General features: G+C 39.3%; 1 protein-coding gene across 1 annotated transcript in view; it reads left to right on the top strand.

Annotated features, from left to right (window-relative positions):
- The window catches only part of SORCS1 (sortilin related VPS10 domain containing receptor 1), a 518,641-nt gene that overhangs the window by 52,315 nt on the left and 440,992 nt on the right, over positions 1 to 25,334 (top strand). The window lies entirely within an intron of this gene.

Raw genomic sequence — 25,334 nt, 5'->3', positions numbered from 1 at the left:
CCATGTGGCTGCTGGAAACCAGGCTTCACTTGGTACAACTTGCTCGATCCTGCTGTCCTGGCCCACATCCCTAACACCTTATCCATTCCCCTGACTTTCCAGAACTCAGAGGTCTCCTTCTGTCCAGCTTCAGGGAGGTAAGATATGCAGAGTGGTTTGCATGAGAAAGGCCACAGGTTTTTCCTTCTGAACTTTATTTTTTTAATTTTTTTTTAATGTTTGCTTATGATATTATGTTAGTCACCATACAGTACATCCCCGGTTTCTGATGTAAAGTTTGATGATTCATTAGTTGCGTATAACACCCAGTGCACCATGCAATACGTGCCCTCCTTACTACTCATCACCAGTCTATCCCATTCCCCCACCTCCTCTCTGAAGCCCTCAGTTTGTTTCTCAGAGTCCATAGTCTCTCATGCTTGAGATTATTGCTTTCGTTCAATATATGCCCATTGTTTCTCAGCAGAACGAATTAGTGTTTTCTTAAGGAGGGAGAATTTTAAAGTAACATTAAGAATCTTGACAGATAAACTTTTACTCTTATATGGGTATTTTCTTGATCTTTCTGTTGAATCCTCTGTGGGAGTTAGATCTTAAAACAATCCAGGAGGGAGTGAGCAAGATCCAGCCCACTAACCGCCAAAGTCGTGGGTTAGAGCTAGTGCCGACTCCTGAGTAATGTTCAGTTTGAATAGCTACAGATAAGAAATGTTCCTCTACTGACTAGGATGACTTAAACCAACCTAACCGAAGGCTGATTTTCAGGCTCCTTTTTTGATATTCTCAATGCTGGCTTGTATCCCTAGACACATAGCTTTGATGCTATCATAAAGCCTGCCTAAGAGACTCTGTAGTTACCTATTATTACAGATTACAAAATGTACCCAAGTCAGAAAGACTCATATTTGAATCTATGTGAGGTAAATAGACCTAAATGCTTGTTCTTAAGCTCAAACCTCAATCACCTACAGAAATGCCTATAAGAAAAGTTCCCTTTAGTTAGTAGGGGGTTGTATGTGACTCAGAAAGATTGTAACCTTTCAGGAGACAAAAGTGTTTGCTCCCCTTCTCACATATAAATGTCAGAGAGTTGCCACTTGTTGTTATGATTGCAACAAAATTAAAGGTAGCAGTAAATAATCACATTCTATTGAAATTACATATTTTATTGTCTGTGAGATGAATGAGGTCAGGAATCATATCTATTTTGCTAATTATGTCTTCTATTACCAGTGCAATGCCTGGTATATAGTAGGCATTTAATACATAATTGTTAAATCCATGCAGAACAAATGAATGAATGAATTTAGAATACTTTCATCTATAATATTCTTATGGCTTTTTATTATGTGATCCTGTGGTTCTTTGGTTCAACAGCTTCAAGGAAAACGTATTTCAAACATACACTAGCACTGTTCAATAGAATTTTCTACAATGATAAAAATGTCCTATACCTCCTCTGTTCAATATGGTATTAGCCACATGTAGCTATTAGCACTTTAAATGCAACTAGTGTGATTGAGAGACTGAATTTTTAACTTAGTTTAAATTTAGTTTTATTTAATTTAAATAACAGGCACGTGTGGCAAGTGGTTGTCACACTGTATGGCATATAAACCATTTCTTAACTGTAGGGAATAATGTTTGACTATTGACTAGGAGCTCAGTGTTTGGACCTGTTTATGGAAAGGGTCATGGTTTAGGAGGTGGATGTCCAGACCTCTTGTATCTTCTTGTGGTTCCTCCCTCAAGAGGAGATGCAATTTGAGTCTAAGAGTACAGAGGAAGAATATTAATAAGGGCTTCCCGAGGGTAATGCATGAGGATTGCATGGAAGAAAGTATACATGCGTAAAGGTTACCGAGAGTAAGTAGATCGAACTCTTGTCACTCTGGAGTTTCAGATTGATATCTCCAAGGAACTGACTTCAGTTCCAGGAAGAAATCATTCAGAAATGTTGGGAGTTATGCCACAAGGCGTTAGTTAAGTTCCCTCATTCCTTGTAAAATGATGTCATCTGCAAGAACAAGGTGTTGGGTGAGCCCAAGCAGAAAACGATACATTTTCTAATTGGACATACCTCCATGCCATATGATACCCATGCCATATGATACCCATTCGTATGCCTCTATCTTTATAATAAATGAAGGTAGCCTAAAAATCTCATGGGGGAAAAAACCAAAACATACAGTTATTGATCTTCACCATAGGAAGAATTCAGCACTCTACATTCAGAAAAATGACTCGTTCTTTAGTGTGTGGCAAGCAGCTCCTGGAAAATGGTGGTTGTTTCTGGGCCCCTCATTATCTGCTGAGTGGCTCTCTAGATGTTCCGAGAAGAGCCATAGGATCGATTAGGGGTGGCATGGACTGACTTGGGAGGAAAGATGGAAAGAAATAAAGACAAGCAGGCAAAGAAAAGCCTAAGGAGAAATACCATAACTGCTTGCCGGTAGCTGTCTAACTTAATGTAAAGAACAACCTGGGTAGTAGCCAGAAAATGCAGTTGTTTCAAAAGTTGTTTGCTCTGCAGCTTACCTAACGATCATCTGCATATGACACAGGACCTGACCTGCACAGGCAAAAATCTTATCACGATAGTGCTTTGTAGAAAATGCTGCTTCACAGTAGGATTTAAGAGATATCCATTGATCACCTAACTGTGCAACAGGTACAGAATGGGACATTTGCACTTGTTTCATATCACTTTTACAAATTCTCAGTGATGTAGACTTTTGTATGAGTCAATCCTGGCAGCAAAGAGATGGCACAGTCATGTGGAAATAGAGGAACATTTAATGCAGGGAGTGTTCAAGACTTAATGTCAGAGTTAAAGGAGACTAATAAGCAATGAGGATGCACATAGACACTAACAAGAGTGTGCAACTATCACCTCCAGTCCTAAAGAGAGAAGGAGAGAATATGGTCACTGGGATGGAGAGGGAGCCATAGCAGTGGCAGAGGCAGAGAACAGGAGAGTGGTGAGCACAGATAGAGGAACACGGCCACTGCTTGTCAGTGGCCTGAGAGAGAGGCAAATAGAAAGAGAGGAATAAATGCTTTGATCTCTCTCTCCAGCCTTGAAACTCCTACCACTTCCTCCCCTTGGCCCAACCAGAAACCATAGGGCAAGAGAGCCCAGTTGACACAGCCCCAAATATCAACATCCTTTGGCACACAACATGGACAAGGAGGGTAGGAAAGAATCTGGAGGGGCAAATGGAAATTATCCAGCCAATTTTTTTGCCTTCATTTTGCGAATAGGGAACTTGAGGCCCAGAGGGAATAGATGATTTGTTGCTTAATAGCGTGTAACAGAGGGATCAAATCAAACATTGTGATTCCAGAAATTTTGTTTCCTTAAGTTCTCCATATCTTGTTCACTTGTTTAAAATTAAGTGCTAGGTTAGACTTTATTGGACTAGGTCCATGTCTTCTATCCCCTGAACACAAGGGTTTTATTCCGTTCCTTGATTGAAGACTATATCCTAACACTGACCAGTCATTTCCCAGAAATTTACATCCATCACAAGTGGAGATGGTGAGCATAGATCTCAATACCAAGAAAGATTGTTCTCTTTAAAATACATGAGTCATTTAATACAGTGTGAGAGTTGGGGGAAATTAGTGTTGGGATAGCATGGAAAAGTGAATGGGGAAAATCAGATGGGAGATCTAACTAGGAATTGCGTGTCGAGGGGGAAAGTTTATGGGAAGAATCTTGGGTTCAGAGTGAGTTGATGATCAGTTATGTTAGGAATTTGGCCTTTAAAAATATTGATAATTTTAGCAAATCTTTAGACAGTGCATATGATATGGGAAGCTGTGTTCTAAAGCTCAGTCTTTACGTACATAAGCTCTGTGTTCCCTAGCTGTTTGAGCACTTAAACATGAGAAAATGGAGGCATTAAAGAAGCTGAAAGTCATACCAGTAATATGTGGTAAATAGGAATTGAATCTAGTCATCTGGCTTACCTCATGGCCAGTTCCTTCTACCTTCTAACATGTATTAAAGCAGTGCACAAAGCCTTCTGGTTCTTATTCCTCATTTCGTAAGTGGGGGTGAGACACGACTCTGTCTATGTGTTGCTTGTGCAGTACAATAATAACTTAGCTGTATATTATCCACTGGGAAGGTGACTGCAAACACTGGATAATATGTAATCCATCTATTAGGAAACATAAGTAACTGTGTCAGTTTAGTATATTTTATAATGGTAATGGTTGTTTCTAGTTGGATGGAAACAGAATCCGCAGTAAGGGTTTCATAAATACAGGAAGGAAATTCAAGGGGCAAGTTGTGAAGTGTGTTTTTATTCTTGGGTTTTTATGCATATTGAATCCCACACACCATTTGGAAATAACTACATTGGGGTTATATAGTTTATTGTAAACAGGACACATAACTGTTTTTCATATTTGGCTTTAAAATATTTTAGCTGAATCACTTTTATCATACTTCCTTGGATGAGAAGTAAGGTGGTTTTTTTTTTTTTAATTCCCCATGATTTCTGCCGTGTACTTAGCCATTTGGTAACTTTCTAAAATTTTATTTTACTGTAAACTCAACACTGATAAATCTTTGGCCCTTACATATAGAATGGATTTAAAATTTATACACTGTGACTCAGGTGGGTAGAAATATAACTTTATTTCTCCATAACTGAATATTGCTTGCTCACCAGCACCCATTTCTGCCTAAGGAAGGAATACTCATATGCCACTTGAATTTATCTCTCTTACTTCCAGTTTCAGTCTGTCTCTTTTCGGTTAAATCCAACCCCCAAATCCTCTAGAAAAAGATACTTACTCTTTCACAGTTTTTAACTCATCCTTTCTCTTGCTCTTTCAATTGGGTTCAGGGGACCATGAGTTCAAGAGCCACATGGAGCCCTTAAAGTGGGGAAGAGGCATCAGTCACACTCTGGTTGTTACACACATCCACTGAAGAATGTCACCCGTTGGTCTTTAGTGTTGGCTCTGATGTAGTTGTAGATGAGATAAATTGTTCTTGCTTTCCTTTCGTGTGTTACACTTTGAGATCACTGCCCTGGCGGGGTAGGCCTCCATCTTCATGCTCACATGTGTGATATTTTTCCCCAGTGACTGCCATTTAATCCCTAGCTTGGACTGTCCACCCTAATTCTTCTGTATGTTCTCTTCCCCGCTTGCCTGATGACTAGCCAGTGCCCTTAGGAAACATCTGGGTCCTATATGAGGCCAGGGGGAATTTCCACATCCCTTCACACCATGGGGGTATGCCACCTTGATGTGAGACACTCTGAAAGGCTGCCTTCTCCCATTTCTGGAAAGAAACGGAGTCCCTACTACCCACAGGTCACCAAATCTGTTTATGAGACTCCTGCTGTTTTCCCAACTGAAGATTTTCTCTCCAAAGTGGGCAGGAATCCCTGTGTCAGGGACTATATTTAAATCTAACCATATTGCCTCTCTAATTCTCAAGGTTCCTCCCTCCCGGTCAAATGCTTCTCTCTCTCTTTTTTTTTGGGGGGGGGGAGGCTGGCAAACTGCTCCTGTATCTTTTTATACTCAGTGCTTACCATAGTCTCTCATTCTACCAACCACTGATGCATGGAGACTTACAAAAACAACTAAAAAGAAAAGCCACTTCTCTATTTTTTTTCTTTTTTGTATCTACATATTGCATATTGCCAATCAAAAGTCTTGGGCTCTAAATCACTTGTACAGGCTATGGCTTTGGGAAGAAATTTTTGGAATTTGCTGTTGAATAATGAAATTACCTCTCTAGTCTATAACAGTTGCCCTCTCTTGAGTTATATGTCTTACCCTCCTGGTCTATCCTTAGGGAGGAAGGCTTGCTTAAGGGAAAACAATTACTAAACAGGAATATAATTTAGGTAATATTTAGAAATATTAGCTAACTTTAGTAATAGATAGGAACAAATGTCAATTTGGAAGAATACTTAATAGAAAAGATTTCCCAGTGAGTTAAGAGTCTCTATATGATTGGTAGACACCCTTTAGAATAGTAAGACTATGCATTATGCCTTCTATAACAAATATTTGCTACGCATCATTGGGGGCTAGGAATGTAGCAGAAAACAAAAGAAACGGAGCTCCTCCCCTCACAGAATTGATACTCTAGAGAAGAAATAGAAAATATGTGATACATAAGCAAAATATGAAGAACATTATATGGCCATAAGTATTATGGGGAAAATAAAGCCAGAAGAATGGTAGGACGTCTGGGAGAAGCAGAGCTTTCTGCAGTGTTAAATGCAGTGATGAAAGCTGGCACATCTTGAAAAGGTTAGGGAACGAGCCATGTGCGCATCTGGAACCACAGTGGTCCAGGCAAGGGTATGACAGGTGAAAAGTTTCTGAGTCAGGAAGGACCGTGGTGTGTTCCAGACAGAGCAAGGAGACACAGTGGCTGGAACAGAGCAAGTGAATGAGAGAGTAGAACGGGGTGAGGTCAGAGAGGTCGTGGAGGAAGAGATAGTGACAGCAGACAGCCTGAGGCCTTGGGGGCCAGCGTGGGGAATGTGGTTTTCATTCTGACTGAGCTGGCGATCCAGTGGAAGGTCTTAAACAACAAGTGATGGGAAAGGCTCACTTTCTAATAGAATTACTGTAGTTGAGAGTAGACTGGAGTGAAGGGTAGAAGGAAGAGATTCCGTTCAGGAACTTATTTCAGAAAGTGAAGCAGGTATGCAGCAGCTAGTTGAGGAAGGTGCTCACACAATGGATGCCTACGTGGAAATCACTCATACATTTTGGGAGCCAACACTGTTATGGTTCAAAACAAACAGACTAACAAAGAAAAACGGAAGAAACCACATACACACACACACACACACACACACACACACACACACACAAATGGGCTGTGCTCTCAGGCTGCTTGGGTCCAAGCTGTAGTTTAAGTACTTACTGACTAAGGAATCTTGGAGAATTCCACTAAAGTCTAAGCCACATGGGGCTTTTAAAAGGATTATATGAGAAATGACATGAAAAGCAACAAAAACAGTGCCTAGCTCATAAAAACTCAAGCTGTCACCTGACATCATTATTGTCATGGTTACTTTTATCATTGAACTTGAGAAAAGCAAAGTTGGAATCACAGAGCATTTAGGGCTTTTTTCCTTTCTTTTTCATGGTTTGTTTTCAGCCCATGCATCTGGGGATATTTTCCAAAAAGCTTTCAATGCTTTCAGGATTTGTCTGAAGGTGCCTAGAAGTAAAATATAGAGCCTTCTGTTTCTCAAGTCCTACACTTGGTTCTCAAGTTGAAAGCCACAAAAACATGCATTTAGCATCTTATGGCTACTGCGAAAAGAGATTGTAAAAAGAAAATTGTGATAGGTCTCTCACATCACCTTATTTCGTTCTCAAGCCAATTCTTTGCTGATGTGTAGTGCAAGTTTGGTTCCCAAATGGTGACTCAGTAGGAAGAATGAGAGACCTTAGGAGCCATTTGACTAGCAGGCATGTTGGACTGCAACACTCTCCAAGGCAGGGAGGATGATACCATCAAGAGTCAACATTAATAGCTATACTGCTTTCAGCACTTAGTGTGTACCAAGCATTGTGTGACATCCATAACTCTCATCCTGCAATAGAGATGATATTGTTCCTACCTTTCAGATAAGTGAAGCTCAACGCCACTCATTTCCATGGACATAAACAGCCATATACTGAAGAATCTTTGTCTAACATCCTGGCTTTTTACTGCAAAGGTTGCTCACCTCCATCTTGGACAACATCAACTCTTGAAGTGTTCTTGGCATCTTACAGTCTACCAGAAGGTATATCTCTAACAGTCAGAGAGTCTCTTTTTTCTGAGCTCACATTTTTTTCCAGTTGTGCTTAGTATGGCTTTCACTGCTTCTCTGTAGGAGATGCGCTCTCTTTACCACATTTCCACAGTTGGCTTAAGTGGGGTATCTTTTCATTTTCCTTCATAAATCAACTTTCGATACTCTTAAATGATCCATGCTGCCCGTCTCCTAATTCTCTTGGATGTACTGGCATCTTTGGGTCCTATAGGTGCTCCCATAGGCAGTGAGGCTCAGAGGGTTGTGCATTCTGATGACATTACTGAAGGGCTCCCTTGTACACAAAGACAGGATAATAAGAAAGTGAGTGATGGGTCATGCAGCCATATGGCAGCTACTTTGCTATCGGGAGATCCTAAGGTTTTTCCATTTCACCATCCAAAAAAGTAAAATGAGTTGAAGAAAATATGTAGCCATATGGACCATTTATGCTCTGAGGAAGCAGAGTCCAGCTGTCAGAAGCAGGTGGGGGGCTCTGGTGGTTACTATATCTTTATTATTCAAAAGCTTTTAGGCAGGAGACTCTGAGGTAAGCATTATTGCTAAAGGTGTTTGAATCGCAGTGACTTATTCTCCGCCTGGCACTTTAGCAGCAGATGAACTCGGTCAGTCTCTGGAATTTCAAACCCATGCCCAAACTGTAAATGATGACTTTAAAAGAGACTTCCATTCGTCTGCCTGAGTTTACAGGATTGTCAGAAGACCAGAGGCACAGATTTAGAAACTTAAGAAGAGTTATCCTGCCGAAAATGGAAATTGGTGTCTCGTCTTAACTTCTGAACTCCCCCTCCTGTTTATGGGACCCCACTGAGTGATGAAAATATGGATTGTCATCATCACAAAATTGATTCCATAAAAAAGGGAGTGGGGGCTGTGTTCATGTGGAATTCTAAGACATCGACATCATTAATGCGAGGGACTCATAAACAAGCGGTAAGGATTATGGGATTTATCAGAGAAAGCTCAAATCAGGCTACTCATCAGCTCCATTACACAGGCATTAGGGATTAGTAGAGGAGTTATGTTAAGCAGCTGCAGGACAGGGTTTGTGACAAACTGTGGTAAAGGATGGCTATATTACCTGCTTTTGTTGTTGTTTTCCCAAGCTGCACCAGACCAGAGGCTTGGGTTTCCTTTGCTTCTTCCTCTAGAATCCCATGGAGGGAATACTTTTTCCCATATGTTTGCTCTCTTTAAGGAGCTGGTTCTCTCTTTCATTCCACTCACCAGATTGGGGTGTGTGTGTGTGTGTGTGTATGTGTGTACGTGCTTGTGTTAGAATCACTTTCTGGCCATGTTGTTTTGGCCCATTAATCCTGTATTTAGGGTCTCTCCTGACAGTGTTTTTCCATATCACTTCAGCTATGAAATCTTGGTGTAGCAAAGGGCAGGAGAGCATCGGATGAAAAGCTTGGCTTGTGTGTCTGAGAGGCTTGGGTTCTGTATCCCTGCTCAGCATCTCACTGGCTAACCTTTCCAGAACCTTGCTTCATCAGAATAAAGGCTTTGGTCCAAATTAAGTGTGCAGTCAATGAAGCTATTATTATTTATGATTTCACCAACTCTCCCATGCCCAGAATTTCCCAATCCCACTAAGCATCCAGGTTTAGTGTTGGTTCCGCACAGTTGGAAGAGAACAACTAACTGCTATCCACAGCTTTAAATTTTGTAAAGTAATTGCATGCTTTCTCTTAATGTCATCAAAAGTATTGGAGGATAGAAAATATTAATATTATTGTCAACGCTCCACATCACCATCGTCGTGATCATCATTACTACTGCCATCATTTTACACAGGAGAAAGGGAAGGTCAGCAAAGCAGTGGCCCAGCCCAAATTACAAATCTGCTCTGTCCACTCTTCCTATGGGGACAATGCTAAACACAACAACAACAAAAAAGATAAGTCACATCAGGGAAACCCATACTTTCTCCCCAAAGCGCATGGTCGCTGGAAGCTGATGCCTCCCATTGTGGTTTCTCTCCTCCCCTACGCCCTCCCTCATAGTACCTGATTAGGCCCAGGCTTCCACAGGGCTCTCTCCAGGGGTGAATAGACTGTGACAGGTCACTGGTGGGAAAAGTGCTCGTGGTACTTCTCCTCCTCCCCTTACAAGCAACTGTGAGTGAGAGGGACGGAGATCAAGAAGGCTTATTCACTCCAGACAAAGTCCTGAGCCCCTCTGCGTCAGGCCTCTCCACCTCTTTTCGCTCTGTCATTGTTGGCTGAGTTAGGAAGTGAAATAAACACAGACTTAAGGGATTTGGTGGTTCTATGGACGATTCATTTTTCCTAGTTTTCCTTTCAGGACTTTGAGTCTGAAAAGAGCTTCAGCAATCTTAGAGTCCTTTTAAAAATTGTAAAGATGGATGGAATAAGTATTGCTAGACTTTGGTGGGTTTATTTTAAGACTATAAGAACTTACAGTAACTTGAATTTAGTTTTGTGCCATTAGGTGGATAAGAGAGAGCGTTCGGGAAGATGTAGCGGTGACAGCATTGCATCCACTTTATACTTGGGAGAACTGGTTTGCTTTTGCCTGACAGCTTCAGGCTTGAACCTTGTCATTTTGTTGGATTATTTTACCTCTTCACTTTATGCGTTCATTCTTTCTTTAACTTAATTATATAATAACCAGTTTGAGCCCTTGCTCAAAGTTTGACGTTGCACTTAGTGATGGGAACAAGGCAGTGAGAAGGGCACACACTGAATCCTCAGAGATAGTCAGTATGTGTTAAGGCAAGATAGATTTTTGTGTGCCTGGGTTAATTTAGACTACTCCTTCCTGAAGCTCAGAGTAATAGACTATGTACATTATTAGTATTACTTGGACAGAAATCACACAGAAATTAGGGCATCTATGCCATTTTTTGATAAGCTCAAAAAATATTCTTAGTTCACATCAAGTAACATCAACATTTTTGTTAGTTTATGCTGTGAAAACTTTGGCTTTATATTTTATTTTACTCTAACAAAGATGCCAATGAAACAAAATTAAGTAAAATGCTCAAAAAATGACAAGGTTTGTCATATACTTACATGAAAAACATAAAGGTGTGATTTTTAGGTGATTATACCTATTGATGTTTTAAAGATTAGCAATTGATTGATACAGACTATTTTTCACGAGTGACTTTATCACATCATGAGATCCTGAATCAGCCTCCTATTGCAGTTTGAGTGTGGTTAATAGCAGCAATCAATGTTAGTTAACAAAAATGAATTGTAGTAACATTAATAGTAATTGTCTCAAATTAGCTTAAATAAAGGGGGCACTAGTTGGAAGGCACAGAGATCTCCCTCTAGTAAGCCAAGGAAGAGCTGAACCAGAAGGTTCCCGGAAAAGCAGGATCTATGGCAACTCCAGGCTGCAGTAGAAGTTGTTCAGGAACTTTATTCTAAGACCTAGCACTAGTGTGATGGAAACTTCATCTGCATTCCACGTGACTGTGCTCAGAGGGGTAGAGACAGAAGGCTTCAGATCACCGGGGCCTGGCTGTAACAGCTGACTTTCTGAGTAAAGGTGAGTCAGACACAAGACCGATATGCCTACTTCATTCCCTCTCTGGTCTGCCACATCCATGTATATATACTGTTTCCCCTGTGGAGCAAAGATAACCCAGCTTAGCACTATCGAACTATTACACAGACAACCAGAGTGCCAGTCATCCCACACCCAACCAGGAAAAAGCCAAAGTCTCAACCAGAGGCTGCCTCCAAATGCAGTGAATGCAATGAACCACTGTGAAAGCAGCTTGTCCATCACGGAGTTTCCTAGGTGATGTGCTTGCCTCTCTAATGTTTATCTCGATCTTGTCTCACAGTTCTGAGACTTGGGGATCAAAAGGTGAATTTAACTATCACCAGTGCAATCTGTGTACAGTATTGTGTACAGGAAGAGAGTGGGGAACAAAACAAAAATCCAACCATTTAAAAAACAATAAGAAACTCAGTGGGTGAGTCAGTTACCTAAACCGTAGCAACTGAGAAACTCTAGGAACCAAAAGGGAAAGAGGCAGAGGCTATAAGGGGCTATGGGGAAGATTTCTGCAGACAGAAGTCTCTCACTAATATTTATCTTTCTCCTCCTCTACTCTTCGTTTTATTTTTGCCATGTCTTCATGATGAATGAAATGTTTATTCTTCAAACATTTGACTCCTTGGTGGCCTTGCCTGTATAAAGTTCTGGGCATCTTCCACGTCATCTTTTTTACTTGTCATCATCTTCATCATCACTACTGCTATGTACTGAACACCCACCAGGCTCTAAGAATTAGGCTTGATATACAGTTATATAGTTATATGTATGGTTATAGTTTTATAGTTATATATATATATATAGAGAGAGAGAGAGAGAGAGAAAATTCAATTTTTGTAACGATTTAAAAGATCATTATTATTTAGATAAAATTTAATGGCTATCCAGATACATGAAACATTTGCCCAATATTACAGCTAGGAAGTAATAGAACCGATCTACATAGGTCTTTCAGGATCTTTCCATTATATTATGTTGCCTTTTATTTATGAAATAAAAGTATTTTTCTCTGGGAAAACTGAGCATATGGAACAAGGATGAAGCTGCTTACTAAGACCGGGTGGGCTAGAGCCACTATGGAGTGCCATGTTTTCTAGGGGAGGAAGAGAGGGGGTGTTCTAAACCCATTGATAATCGTCCAAATTTGAAGAGCCAGCCAACCACATGGTGGCAGGTTAAGTACACTGGGCTTCTTAGATTTTATAGAGGACAATTATTTATCATTACCAAGGACAAGACCAAGACTTAAAGTACAAGAGAAGAAGTCACAGAGGAATAAAAATGAAATCCAAATTTTGAGACTCTCAGTTCGTACTCTTCTGATTACTCGTAATATTTTCTAGATGGGCTTAAATAGCATGACGTGCTAGCAGTGCTCTCTTTCCAAACCATGCTGGTAGGTCACTTAATCCACCCAGGAACAATGATATACATGTTATTTCAATAGTTTTGCTTTGTTTTGTTTTGTTTTTACGGTGAGAAACAAAAAAACCCAAGAGATTGGTTAGTGCCTAAAGTCACGCAGTTACAGGTGACAAAGTCAAAATATTGAATCCAGACCTACCTGATTCCTAATTCATGGTCTTTCGACTCTGACGTATTATCTCTAATTTGATGAATTTATTTGAAGAGATAAAAAATCTGGGATAAAAATTTCAGAATACCTCAACATTTTAAGCTATTCCATATTAACGTCTCTTCGCTATTTAAAACTGTAGTCTCTTAATGAGTTTGGACACACTCACACACCCACACACTCCCCCCAAATAATCCATTTGTGTTTTTAACTACATCATCTACTCACATTGGAGTCTTGAGAGTGGATTAGTTTTGCATCTGTATATTCACATCTTGGACTTTTTGTGGTATTGGCTGGGTTTTACTACAATATACCGTGGATTAGGACTTCTGTGTGAATTGTGAAGCTGTTAAATGATTATATGTCTCTAGAAAGCAATGAGCCCTCTAGGTATTGTGCTTCTATGAGATTACTCAGATGCTTCTCCGGTGCCCGAATTCTCTCCCCTGCGAAAGCAAGCTTTGAAAAGTCTTATTTTGACAGCATCTGTGCAAGTGCTTTAAACCCCAAGTCACTTCCAGGCTTTGAACTTCTTTATTCAGTCACATTCTTCTTTTGAACAATAAGGCTTAGAAATTTGTTTGGTAATGGGGAAAAGGCCTTGGTTTGTTTTATTGTCAAATTCCAATTGCTTTGTGAGTGATTGTAAAATGTAGAGCTAGTGTCTGTAATGCAATTGCCTCGGCATAAATACAAAATGCTCATTGTCGAGAAAAATGAGAAAAACATTGTCTAGCTGTTAGAAAGGATTGTGCTCATACTTCTGCGACGTGCAGCCAAGTAGGATCTCTAAGATCCATCTTTAGCACGTGACATGTATTTGGGTGTCACCAAACCTCTGTATTTTCTGGGTTGGGAAATGGAGCAAATGCACTCAGGGACTTGATTTACTTGCCCTATTTCCCTTCAAAGGGGCCCCTGGCATTGTTTTCACCCGCATTTCCCCACGGTCACATTTTGTTGTCCTTACTGTAGTCTCTGACGAGGATGCTATTTGATCGTAAATAAATTATTTAAGAGTTTAATAAAATAAGACATGGCACGAATTGTCCATAAAGGACAAACTGTAAAATGAGCTTTAATCATGTTTCTGTGTTTCGGAAGTAAATTTCATGTTTATTTGCCGAAGACGAACCATTAAGCTCTGCATAGTAAGTGACTCCAATTTGAGGAGACCCACGTTGGGTCAGCTCAGATGTGGTATGTTGATGTTCAGGCCAGCTTTGGGTTGTTGTTGTGTTGAATTGGGATTTCCTAAGGAGAGATGAGGCTTTCCTAAAATTCAGACAATGTGGTTTTCAGAGTTATTTAAGAAATGATGATTTAGAAAAGCCCAGACTCAGCGTGACCTTGAGTAACATCTCTGTCTCTATCCCTGTCTCTCCTTGTCTCTGTTCAAATGTGAATGGGCTAAAGGACTTGCCTCTTGGGTCTCTAAGATTTTAAGTATCTGGAACCTGAGGTCTCTTCAATAAAACGGTGGCTTTGAGGGCTTCATGCTTCTCTATAACTCATAAAGACCCGATACTGGTATTGAGAGATGAGGGCACAGTTTCAGAAGCTGAGATTTTGAAAATCTATATGCTTTTGAGTTTATATGAGGTGGATCATCAATGTTTTAATAAGCTTGTAATCAGGATCTCATGAACCATGGACCCAGTAATTTTCAGGAAGTGGAATAGAGTAGAGCCCCAAATAATTTTGGCAGCTGTATTCTTTTTAGACCAATTCACAATATCTTTTGAATAATTTGCCTAGTGGTTTCGTAGTATTTACTTGGTCTCATTATGGGGCAGGAAGTTCGTTGAGAAATACATCAAAGAATGCATTATTATACTTCTATTTATTTTTTAGATTAAGAAGCCAAAGAGCACATTTGATTAGCTTGCAAGTGGAACTCTGGTGTAGACTATTATTGACCATTAACAGAGGAAATTACATTTCAGTTTTTCAAGTCCTGTTTTTTACACCAGAAAATTCAGTGTAATATTTTCATTCTCCCCCGCTCCGTCCTCTCCCTCTGTTTCCCTGCTCTTCCCTCTCCATCCCTATCCGTACATACACACACACATTGACATCTGTGCTCGTTATACAAACTATGGCTTAAATGAAGATTTGGCTTCTGACAACAACAAAAAAATAGTATAGTTCTTGTTCATTTACAACCTTTTCTTCCCCTACTGTAGAAATTCACCTTACACTTTTATATGTATACACTTTTAAATGTATACATTTAAATTAGAATATGGGAGGGCATATCATATTCATCCAGTCCTGGGTGAACATCCAACACCTTTCCTTACAGTAGGCCATTAAATAGCTGGACAAAAGGCCACATGCTGGAGTGCTAGAGTCACATCCAAACCCTTAATAGGATCTTTTTGCCGTCAGAATCTAAATGGAGTGCTTGGGGTTGCCCCAATTCCTATCAGTGTTCCCAGTTAGAGGCCCAGTGTTCCCAGAAAGAGGCCTATTCAGCCTCTTGCTCATGAAGAGGTAGATCCCTTGTCCAGAGAAGAAAGGCTTTCACTTAAAGCCGCTGTGACTCATTTTGAAGCATAAGGATAGGTTAGGCGTCTTCTACAAATGTGTCCCATTTCCTAGAATTGGGGAGGTAATTGGTTTGAAGGATTACTCGAATTCACAAATCGGTTATGAACACTCCTAAGCTTTCTGAGAGTAAGGATTAAAAACATAAAAAAAAGTATGACCCATGACACTCTTGTATTTTAAATGGCTGGGTCTTAGGCAAGAAGGGTGTTAATTAAAAAGCCTGTGAAATGGGATTGGAATAATAATAGAAAAACTAAAACTGACAATTGAAATAAAATCATTTGAAAGTCTAATGGAAAAAAATGAAACAAAACCAGAAGTCTGTTTTGAAATATATAAGATTAACAGTTCTCCAAGATTTTGTCATAGGATGTTGCTTTAGATTTAAATATTCGCCTCTTCAAATATACTCACCAAAATTCCAAGTCCCCTTCATGGGAATGAGCGTTTCCTTTAAAATTTTCCTTTGAAATATTTAAGCATCTCACTCCCATAGATACCTTCTCACATCAGAAAATCCAGCTCTTGGATTTTTTAAGGACCTTATTTATTTAAAAAACCTACATCCCTGTATAGTAAACCACCTCTTCACCTTTGAACAGAACTGTGTCTAAAAATGACAAAGAAGAAAAATGTATACACAAGAAATGTTTACAAAGTAAAAAAAAAAAAAAAAGTTAATTCAAATAAGCTCCTTTTAAAGAGTAGTGAAAGTAAGGTTTCAAACATTTGAGGCCATTTCAATTCTACCTCAGAGCCCCTGAGGGCAGACAAGGCTCTGTTCAGACAGCTGGGAAACCGGGCTTTGACAACAGGAAAATCTTTGCTCTGAGAGTTTCTGGAAGTGCAGGTGTGATTAAAAAACAAACAAAGCTTGAAATTAGAATGAAGGAAAACTGTGCAATTTCACAACAAATTGGACTATTTAGAAATTGTACTGTTGCTTCAAACATGCCAAATGGGAAAGTGCCGCTGTCTCTTTGTGGGACCTCTTCTTAGCAGTTTTAAACAGTTTTTTCTTCACTGTTATAGAAACAAGGCCATGTATATTTGTTGTGAGTTGAAAGACTAAGAGGATTTTTTCTAGTGCTGTCCTGTTGGTCCAGGTAGTTTACAGCCATGTTTTCCTTTGTGAATTCTTCTCTGTGGTTTGCTGAGTCGTGTTTGTCACCCATGAGATGGATAGCCATGGAAGGGGCCAATGATAATTGCATAATTCTTGGTTTTTGTTTGTTGATCTTCTTCCTATTGTTTCATCTTAATCTATGTTTCTTCCCATGATGTATTTTTTCACCTTTCTTCTTTGTGTCTTTTTATATTCACTAGGTCTAAAGCTCTGCTAATCTAGAAATGGACTTTGTGATAGTCATGGACAGGAAATGCATAATGTGTGATTAACTTTTTCTGAATGCGGCTGGATGCAATTGTTACAGAAGGCAAAGAGAGAAAGCAGCATTGAGAGAACTAGGGGCACAAGTCTTTCACCCTCCGGTGACAGACTGGACGGTGGGGTAGCCGAGAACAGCTCTCAAAATGGCAAACCTTGTGGGTCAATGCTACAGTGGTTTCATACAGTGGTAGGCATGTCCTTGAATTCACATTCTCTTCACATCATATATGAAAAGCAAACAAGTTGACTTTCTATTCCGATGACATAAACACGATTCCTTGTGAAGATACATAAGCTGCTTTAAACTTAGGTAATTTTATTTGGGGTCAGACTGTGACTCGGTGACCTGGGACTTATTTCAGGAAATGTTTTCTTACTTTAGCATGATCCCCTGAGTTGTAAAGTTATGGTAAGATTGGACTCATTTAGAAGAGAGAGGGAATGATTAATGAGGTGGCTTTACAAAGTGTTTAGGGGTACAGGTTCTAGAATCAGAAAGACTGTGAATTGTGTCTAGAGTACTTCCTAGCTTTCTGATCAGGTTGACCGACCTCTCCAAACCCCTGTGGATTCATTTATTGAATGGGAATATTGAGACTTCGTATGGTTGTAAGACTAAAATGAGATGAAAAATGTAATGTGCTTAACACACTGTCTCCTAAGGAGAATATTTGCTGTAATCATGAAAGGTGGACAGGGGAAATGAAGAGAAGGCTCTAGGTGCCTATTAGCACCCTGGGGACCAACCACACTTTTGAATTTTCTGTAAGATTCTATTTTAAATATGATATTCTTTAAGCCATTGAGATTAGTCAGTACCTTCTGGTTACAGTTGATCTAGGAGATTGTGTATTATTTTTACTGTTTTAATAATCAAGTTTTAAGGATGAATAAAAAGGAGAACGTGTTAAAATTTGCTTTTCTATTTATTATAGCAGTGGGGCAAATTTTAGCCCTTGCGTGCAAGGCACTTCTGATGGAAGGATAGTAATTTCTTAACACTTTGGTTATGGAACTGCCAAAAGTCCTTCATGTGCAGAGCTCTTTATAAAATGATGCACTATTTGATTAAAGACAATCTTATATCAGTAAGTGTGTTGTTACTTAGACACAGAGACTTGGAGAAAGCATTGTGGGTAGTTGCTCAAAGAGTACATGGGTTCTTTGACCTAAGGAAGCAAGTCGTCTTTAAATTGGAAGCATTATGGGTGCTTAGAATCCCTTCTGGCTAATGCTGGAATGACATGGGTTTAAGGGAGATCATCTCATTTTATGAGTTGCCTGTGGATTGCAGAAGGTACCTTAGAGGGAGAGATTTAGTGCCGGGGAACCTGAGAGAAAGCTCTTACTTGGCAGTGGGAAGACTGCATGCTGAAAAATAACATTATTGTTTAGTGTCAGCCACTCAAAAAAACCACTGGGGGTTTTGTCATTCATTGGAAGACTTTGAGGGTGCTAATAAAATACATTAGAAGCAGGTTGTTCAAAATGGTTCTAAAAATGGTAAAGAACCCAAATGTTTATTGCAGCAATTTTATTGCTGGGAAACACGGTCTTTACGACCAGAGTGTTTGTAATATATTCAGTTGGGTCTCTGAGGAATTTCAGGCTGGTGAGAATTATTTGGATTGCATGAGCATAATTATGTTACAATTTGAAAACTAAATCTCTCTTTGTTTTTATCATACATTTTATTTTATTAATCTTTTAGATGGGAGCAGCTCATGAGGAAAATTGTTAGCCAGCCAAAGGCAGGCAGTGGGGTCCATCCAAGATACCTTCATTATTGGCCAGTAAATCCAGGTTTTGTGACAACTCGGATTTCTCCCCTTGGCAATATTTGTGTGGCATCTGTGCTGACTTCCACCGAACTGTCACTCCACCAAGGATGCTAGTTGGATGGAGTGAGTTTCTCACACAGGACCTTCCTGGTTTGTTTCTAGAGACTCTTTTGCCTCAATTTTTTCTTATCCATTTTCCAGAGTCAGGGGGAAAAATTTCTTTGGAGGGTTAATTAGTTGATATCTTGGCTTTCCTTAGTTTTGCTTTACACTGAAAGATGTAGCAAAAAAACCTTTAGTAATGCTGGCTGTTGGAACAAGTGATGATTGTTCACTTCCTTGATATTTCCTTGAGGATTAAGTGCTAAGAACACATAAATATCAAAGCCAACCCTCCACTCTAGCCAATATTATAGAATATGTCTACTTAAAAGATGTGTAGTTCTCATTGGCTTAATACCCAGTGACTCAATTCCAGATAAAATCTGTGCTGGCACACCTATGTAACTCTTCCAAAGAATGGTGAAAATTCTGCGTATAGTGAGAGGTATTATCTCCTTCAGTGTATATTCCCTTATGATCTCACCACCATTTAAAACCATTTAACTTCTTGAGAGACTTTTATGTATTTCATGGGGAATGCAGTATAATAAAATGTGGCAGTTGGGCTCAATGAATTTAAGGCTTGTTGTTGAGAATACTTTACATAAATACCACCATCGTGAAACAATGACCTTACTATTGTTTGGTGCTAAATTATGAGATATGGGATGTTATTGCTTTGGAAGCTCAGAAGAGTGCAATGTTGGGTAGTCAGTCTCAGCATTGGTCCTGGAAGAATGATCAAGTACAAAGGTTTAGGTAATTCAACTGTGAAGAGTTTCCTAAACACAGTTCGTGGAGAAAAATGCAGTGAGTAGCTTATGCAAGATTGGGTGCTGGGGGGACACTTGGGACTGGGTTGAATGGAAGAGGTGCATTCAGAACAAAGGCATTCATTATGTTTGGAATTGTTTTCATTGCCAGAGAACACTTTAGTCTGGGATCTGGGCAAGACTGTTACACAGAAAGAGTTCACGTGCAGAGTCCCTAACCCCACAATTCAGTGTCAGACACAGACTGCCCTCCCTTTCTTGTTTCTAAGCTGGTTTTTAATTCTCTGCAGGGTGAGCTAGAACTCTTTTGAAATATGTGAGTTTTTTTTTTTAATCCCACACACTTCTACTCCTCCAGGGCGGGAACCCCTTTTTCTGGCTGTAAGTTATCCAGCAGTGTGGCCTTCTTCTAAGAAAAGTTAAAATTGTTACACTGGAAGACTTTGTTGGTAGGATTAATGAAATAGAACCACTGTCCCAAAGCAGTTTACAGTAGTATTTAATGTACATCACATAGGAAAGACATTTCAATACTAATATTGGGCTTCGTCTAAGTTTTTCTAATTCGCCTTTACTCACATAACACTCTATATTAATTTTAAGTGATCTAGGAATAGCAGTTACATTGAACAGATGGGAACCATAAGTTTCCCAGACATTAAATGGTGGCTTGGAATTGCAAAATCAGTAAAAATGAGTTTCCTGATGATGTCCCAAATTCTCACCCTACTTCTCTTCCAAAATGTTTCCTTCTCCCCTAATTGCCGTATTCTCATCTAAACCTCTTCCTTTCCTCTTGCTAGAGGTAGCATATAGAGAGCAGATTGTCATTTTTTAGAGGCATCGAGGCCTCGTGGGTAAAAGGGAAAGCTCTGAAGTCAGAGATCCGAGTTTGAGACCTAGCTCTGTGTTACACAGCAGTGTGGCCTTAACCCACTTATTCAATTCTTCTGTGTTTGGTTTTCTCAAGTGTAAAACGGGTATAATAGTGGTAGCTAACTAATAGATTATTGTGAGAATTAAGATATGGCACTTAAAATGCTTAATACCATGCTTATATTTTGACAAATATTCAGTCAACTTCAGTTATTGGTAAATGAATACATAAAATAAAGATCTCTATGTTTTCCTAAGTTTTATCCTATATTTATTTTCATGTAAGCATCCAGAAGCTACCGCAGTAAAATCATGCCTGTTATTTGATAATAACTAGTGGTAGATAAGTGGTAACAGTTTATAAGAATGGTATGATTACAAAGTATGTGTTTTTTTTAAACATTTGAGACTAAATTTAGAATTTATACAGCAGGCAACATTCATTATGCCACCTAATTTGAGCTAAAAATGTTTATAAAAATTGTATTTAGTTTTGAGAATCTGATTACCTAATTAAATGTTTAAGTATTTTAGAAACTGGAAACAAGGCTAAACCACATGCAAAAGTGCAGAGACCATAGGGGGAAAAAGTAATAAAACATCAGAGGGGAAAAATGAAACAGGAACATGAAACTCTAGGTCATTGGAGACTGAAAGTCTGAGGGAAGAAAGCATGGTTAGAAATGAAAAAAAAAATAGGGCCAATCCCTCCGAGGTGAAGTTATTACAAGTAACAGATGCACATAATCAACAAGCTGCTTTCATCTTGAAAAAGCACAACAGATAAAGGATGCCTGTCAAATGTAAGTGCTACAATATAAGACTTTGCAAAGGAGTTAAATATATTGGAAAAACACACCAACTTCTCTCACGATGCGAATCTTTCATTCATACCGATGTCCCAGATACCTACAGTATTATGAGAAATGGTTCCAGGGGTATGAGTGGAATAACTACTACAGTCAGAAAAATCAGAAAAAACAGTCTCCAGGGAACACCTAGCAGAGTCCTCCACCGTGATCTTCACTTCAGCGGGAACCAAGATAAAATATTGACCTCTGGTTCCTTACAAAGAGCTATATGGTGCTTTCTCAAAAGTTCCATCACTAGGCTCATTACGTGTTGGTTCAGAAAAGGAAAGTGAATTATGCTCAGATTGAACCAAGGGAATAAACAACTTGCCTTTATATTTTATTAATTATTGGCAAATATTTGCTGGGTGAATGAATTAGACCTTGTTCAAACATTGGTGGTACGCTGGGTACCACTTGTTTTGAACTCACTGGGGAAGTGTGCTTAGTGTTTATAAGAGATTGCTACGAGGAAGATCAATGCTAGAGGATATTAATGTGTGTTAACAAAAGTGTTAAAAAGGCTTCCATAGTCAAATGTGTTTGGGATATGCTGGCTTATGCAATATTAAGTAGATTTCCTGACTGTAGGACTTCAGAAACTTGAATATGTTGGTGTGCGTTGTGAATCACCAAGAAGCCTGTCTTACTTATTTCACTACAGCCTGAGTTTTTCAGAGTATCTCACAGTCCTGCTGTTCTGCTAAACTCAGTGCCAAAATACGTACCAACAGACTTTCATATGACAATGTCACCAGCTTGGGGCAGCCCTCAGAAACCTATGGTCTGAGATAATTTTTAATTTTGTCCAAGTTAGTATTTGATTTTCAGGCACTGTACGGAAAGCCATTTTAGTTAATCAGTGAGTCCAGCTGTTTTCTATATCCTTAATTTTTCTTCCTGGTGGTATCACCCTTTTGAAGTAACAAAGCTTTGTTTCTTTATGGGAAAAAAAAAGAGAGAGGGCATCAGGAGAAAGTCAGCTGATGCGGCTGGGGACAATGATAAAGTGACTGTGAAGCTAAGAAATCTTAGCCATACATCAAAAACTAAGGTTATACTGTATGGTGACTAACATAACATAATAAAAAATTATTATAAAAAAGAAAAGAAATCTTAGCCAGAAAACAAAAACTGCAGAGACAATTAAGGAGTGAAAAACTGAATTCATTGGTGGCTGTTCTTGATAGGAACACAGCCAACCTGTAATCTGTATGGAAACAAGAATGATTCAAGAACAGATTTTACTAAGTTCTCCAGCTACGGAGAAAGTTGCTCTCTATGTAACGAAAAGAACTTTACTGAAAGATAAAAAGTTAGATTATTTGTGTGTAAAGCTGTACATAGGAAACCCTTCCGGTGTGACTTTAGAGACATGAGTGGAGGAATTCAGGGGTCTGAAGAAGTGTTCTGTATTTGTGAGCTTGGGGATGTCTAACAATCTTCATGATTTATCATGTGAGAATATTAATCTCTTTTCTGTGTGGTGGTAATGTTTATCCAGTTCTCTGTGCCAACAACATTTACCCTAAAGATGGCATTGACTCCACTTTGCAGATGAGTAAACTGAGGTCCAGAGAAATCAAGGCACCCCATCTCACCTACTTCTATACCATGCTGTACCATCCTGCTTTCTATTAAGAAAATGGATTCTTCAGTTGGGATTATCTGAGGAACCACTGTTACTGGTTTGTAGTATCAGAACCTCAAGCCATCTATTTTAACATATGAAATTTAATATATTCTATTAGTTGTGAAGCTGAACTGTCCAGTTGATAAAATCCACAGTGATTATTTTAAAGAATTCTTCCAGGTGAATGTACTTCATAAGGATGATTTTTACAGATATTTACTGTCCCATTTTTGGATACTTATGCCTTGACTATCTACTGCCTAACAGTCAATACTCAATAAATGTGATTACCGTTATCAATAAAAACCGTTATAGAATGTATCTTACTGAAGAGATCCCTGAGCCCGGTTAAATGTTATCTTCTCCATGCCATCTTCCCTGGTCCCCCAACTAAGAAGATATTTCTCCAGTGCCTAAGTGTCCACAATGCTTTATGACATTTTACATTTCCTTGCTGTCATTATGAGAGGCAGTATGGCCCAGGAGAGCACAAAGGATTTGGAGTCATAGTTCCTGGAATTAAATGCTGCTTCCACTATTAACTGGCAATGTGACTTGGGCAAAATAGCTTAAACTTTCTGTGCTTCAGTTTCCTTGTCTGTAAAATGGAGATACTAAGAATATCTGTCTTCTAAGGTGTTGTGAGTATGTTAGTGTATGTTCAGCACTTTCAACAGTGGCTGGCAAGTGTTAGTACTTAACAAATGGTGTTGCTATTGAATTCATGTCCCTGATTTCCACTGGATTGTAAGCTCCTTGAAGATAGTGATTATACCTCATTCATCCCATCCAGCAAGTGATAGGCACTGGATAAATATTTTTTATTGAATAAATGCACTGATTGAATGCCTATGGAGATTTTTTTCCCTCACGGTTTTGCTGTGGTTTTCATGTATTTTTAAAGAACTGTAAACGTCAGGTGAATGCTCCTTAGAAAATTAGTTGCATCTCTTTATCCTGTTATTCATGGCCTTTCCCCTTGGCTGATCCCATCTCTCCAAATCTTTTCCTCTGTTTAAAATGGTATCCTTAGGGAAGAATTATATAAGAATATCTGTGCTACATGTAATTGAAGCAGTAGCTCATTGTAATTAAAAGTAATTGAGACCATACAGTGAATGGGCTTTGGTAGGAGCACAGCAGGCATCAACTAGACAGAGTGTCCTGGTGCTCTCCTAGCCCACTGAACTCTAGTAACCCTGCAGCACTGGGGCACAATGGGCCTTTGTGTCAGTGCCACCGAATAGCACTGAGTGCCCTATTGGGGAAGTGGCCTTTGAAAGACAGAGATCTGGTGTGTCTCTTGCGGGCTTTGGAGAGTAGTGTAGATAGAGTAGTTAAGAGCCTAGGGTTGAGGGTCAGGTCTGCATGTGGCTTCTGGGGCAATTACTCAAACTTTCCTAGTCTTGCTAGTTCCTTTTTGTTGTTATTGTTATGTTTTGTTTTGTTATGAGTATTTTATTAGCTCTCTAGAATTGATCCAAGTAATGCATGTGCTCTCATTTTTTTCTATTTCTTCTTAAAGATTTTATTTATCATTTTCGTGTGTGTGTGTGTGTGTCTGTGAGAGAGAGAGAGAGAGAGAAAGTGTGAGAGTGGTGGGGGAGGAACAGAGGGAGAGGGACGCGCCCACTGTATGCAGAGTGCGGAGCCTGACATGGGGCTAGATCTCACAACCCTGAGATTATGACCTGAACCGAAATCAAGAGTCAGAGGCCTAAGCGACTGAGCCACCCAGGCACCCCTCATTTTCTTTATCTTTCTTTATACAGTATTAAGTGCTCATTCTTTTTTTTTTNGTGTCTGTGAGAGAGAGAGAGAGAGAGAAAGTGTGAGAGTGGTGGGGGAGGAACAGAGGGAGAGGGACGCGCCCACTGTATGCAGAGTGCGGAGCCTGACATGGGGCTAGATCTCACAACCCTGAGATTATGACCTGAACCGAAATCAAGAGTCAGAGGCCTAAGCGACTGAGCCACCCAGGCACCCCTCATTTTCTTTATCTTTCTTTATACAGTATTAAGTGCTCATTCTTTTTTTTCTCTTTATATATATATATATATCTGTATGTGTATATATGTGTCTATATTATATATACTATTAATATGCATATGTAAAGAGAGAAAGAAATTCATGTTATAGAGATGAAATGAAATAGTACCGATTAACTAAACCACACTCTGCCATTTGCAGATGCTCACTGCATGTTGTAGTGTGATTGGCATTCTAAGGCATCTGTATGGGTTAGGTAGATAGAAACTGATTTAATTGCTGATTTGAAAATNCATGTTATAGAGATGAAATGAAATAGTACCAATTAACTAAATCACACACTGCCATTTGCAGATGCTCACTGCATGTTGTAGTGTGATTGGCATTCTAAGGCATCTGTATGGGTTAGGTAGATAGAAACTGATTTAATTGCTGATTTGAAAATGAAAC

Source organism: Ailuropoda melanoleuca, chromosome 6 (assembly GCF_002007445.2).
Source record: "Ailuropoda melanoleuca isolate Jingjing chromosome 6, ASM200744v2, whole genome shotgun sequence".
In the NCBI taxonomy this organism is placed as follows: domain Eukaryota; kingdom Metazoa; phylum Chordata; class Mammalia; order Carnivora; family Ursidae; genus Ailuropoda; species Ailuropoda melanoleuca.
The sequence above is the reverse complement of the archived record's forward strand: the minus strand, read 5'-3'. Positions and strand labels throughout refer to the sequence as shown.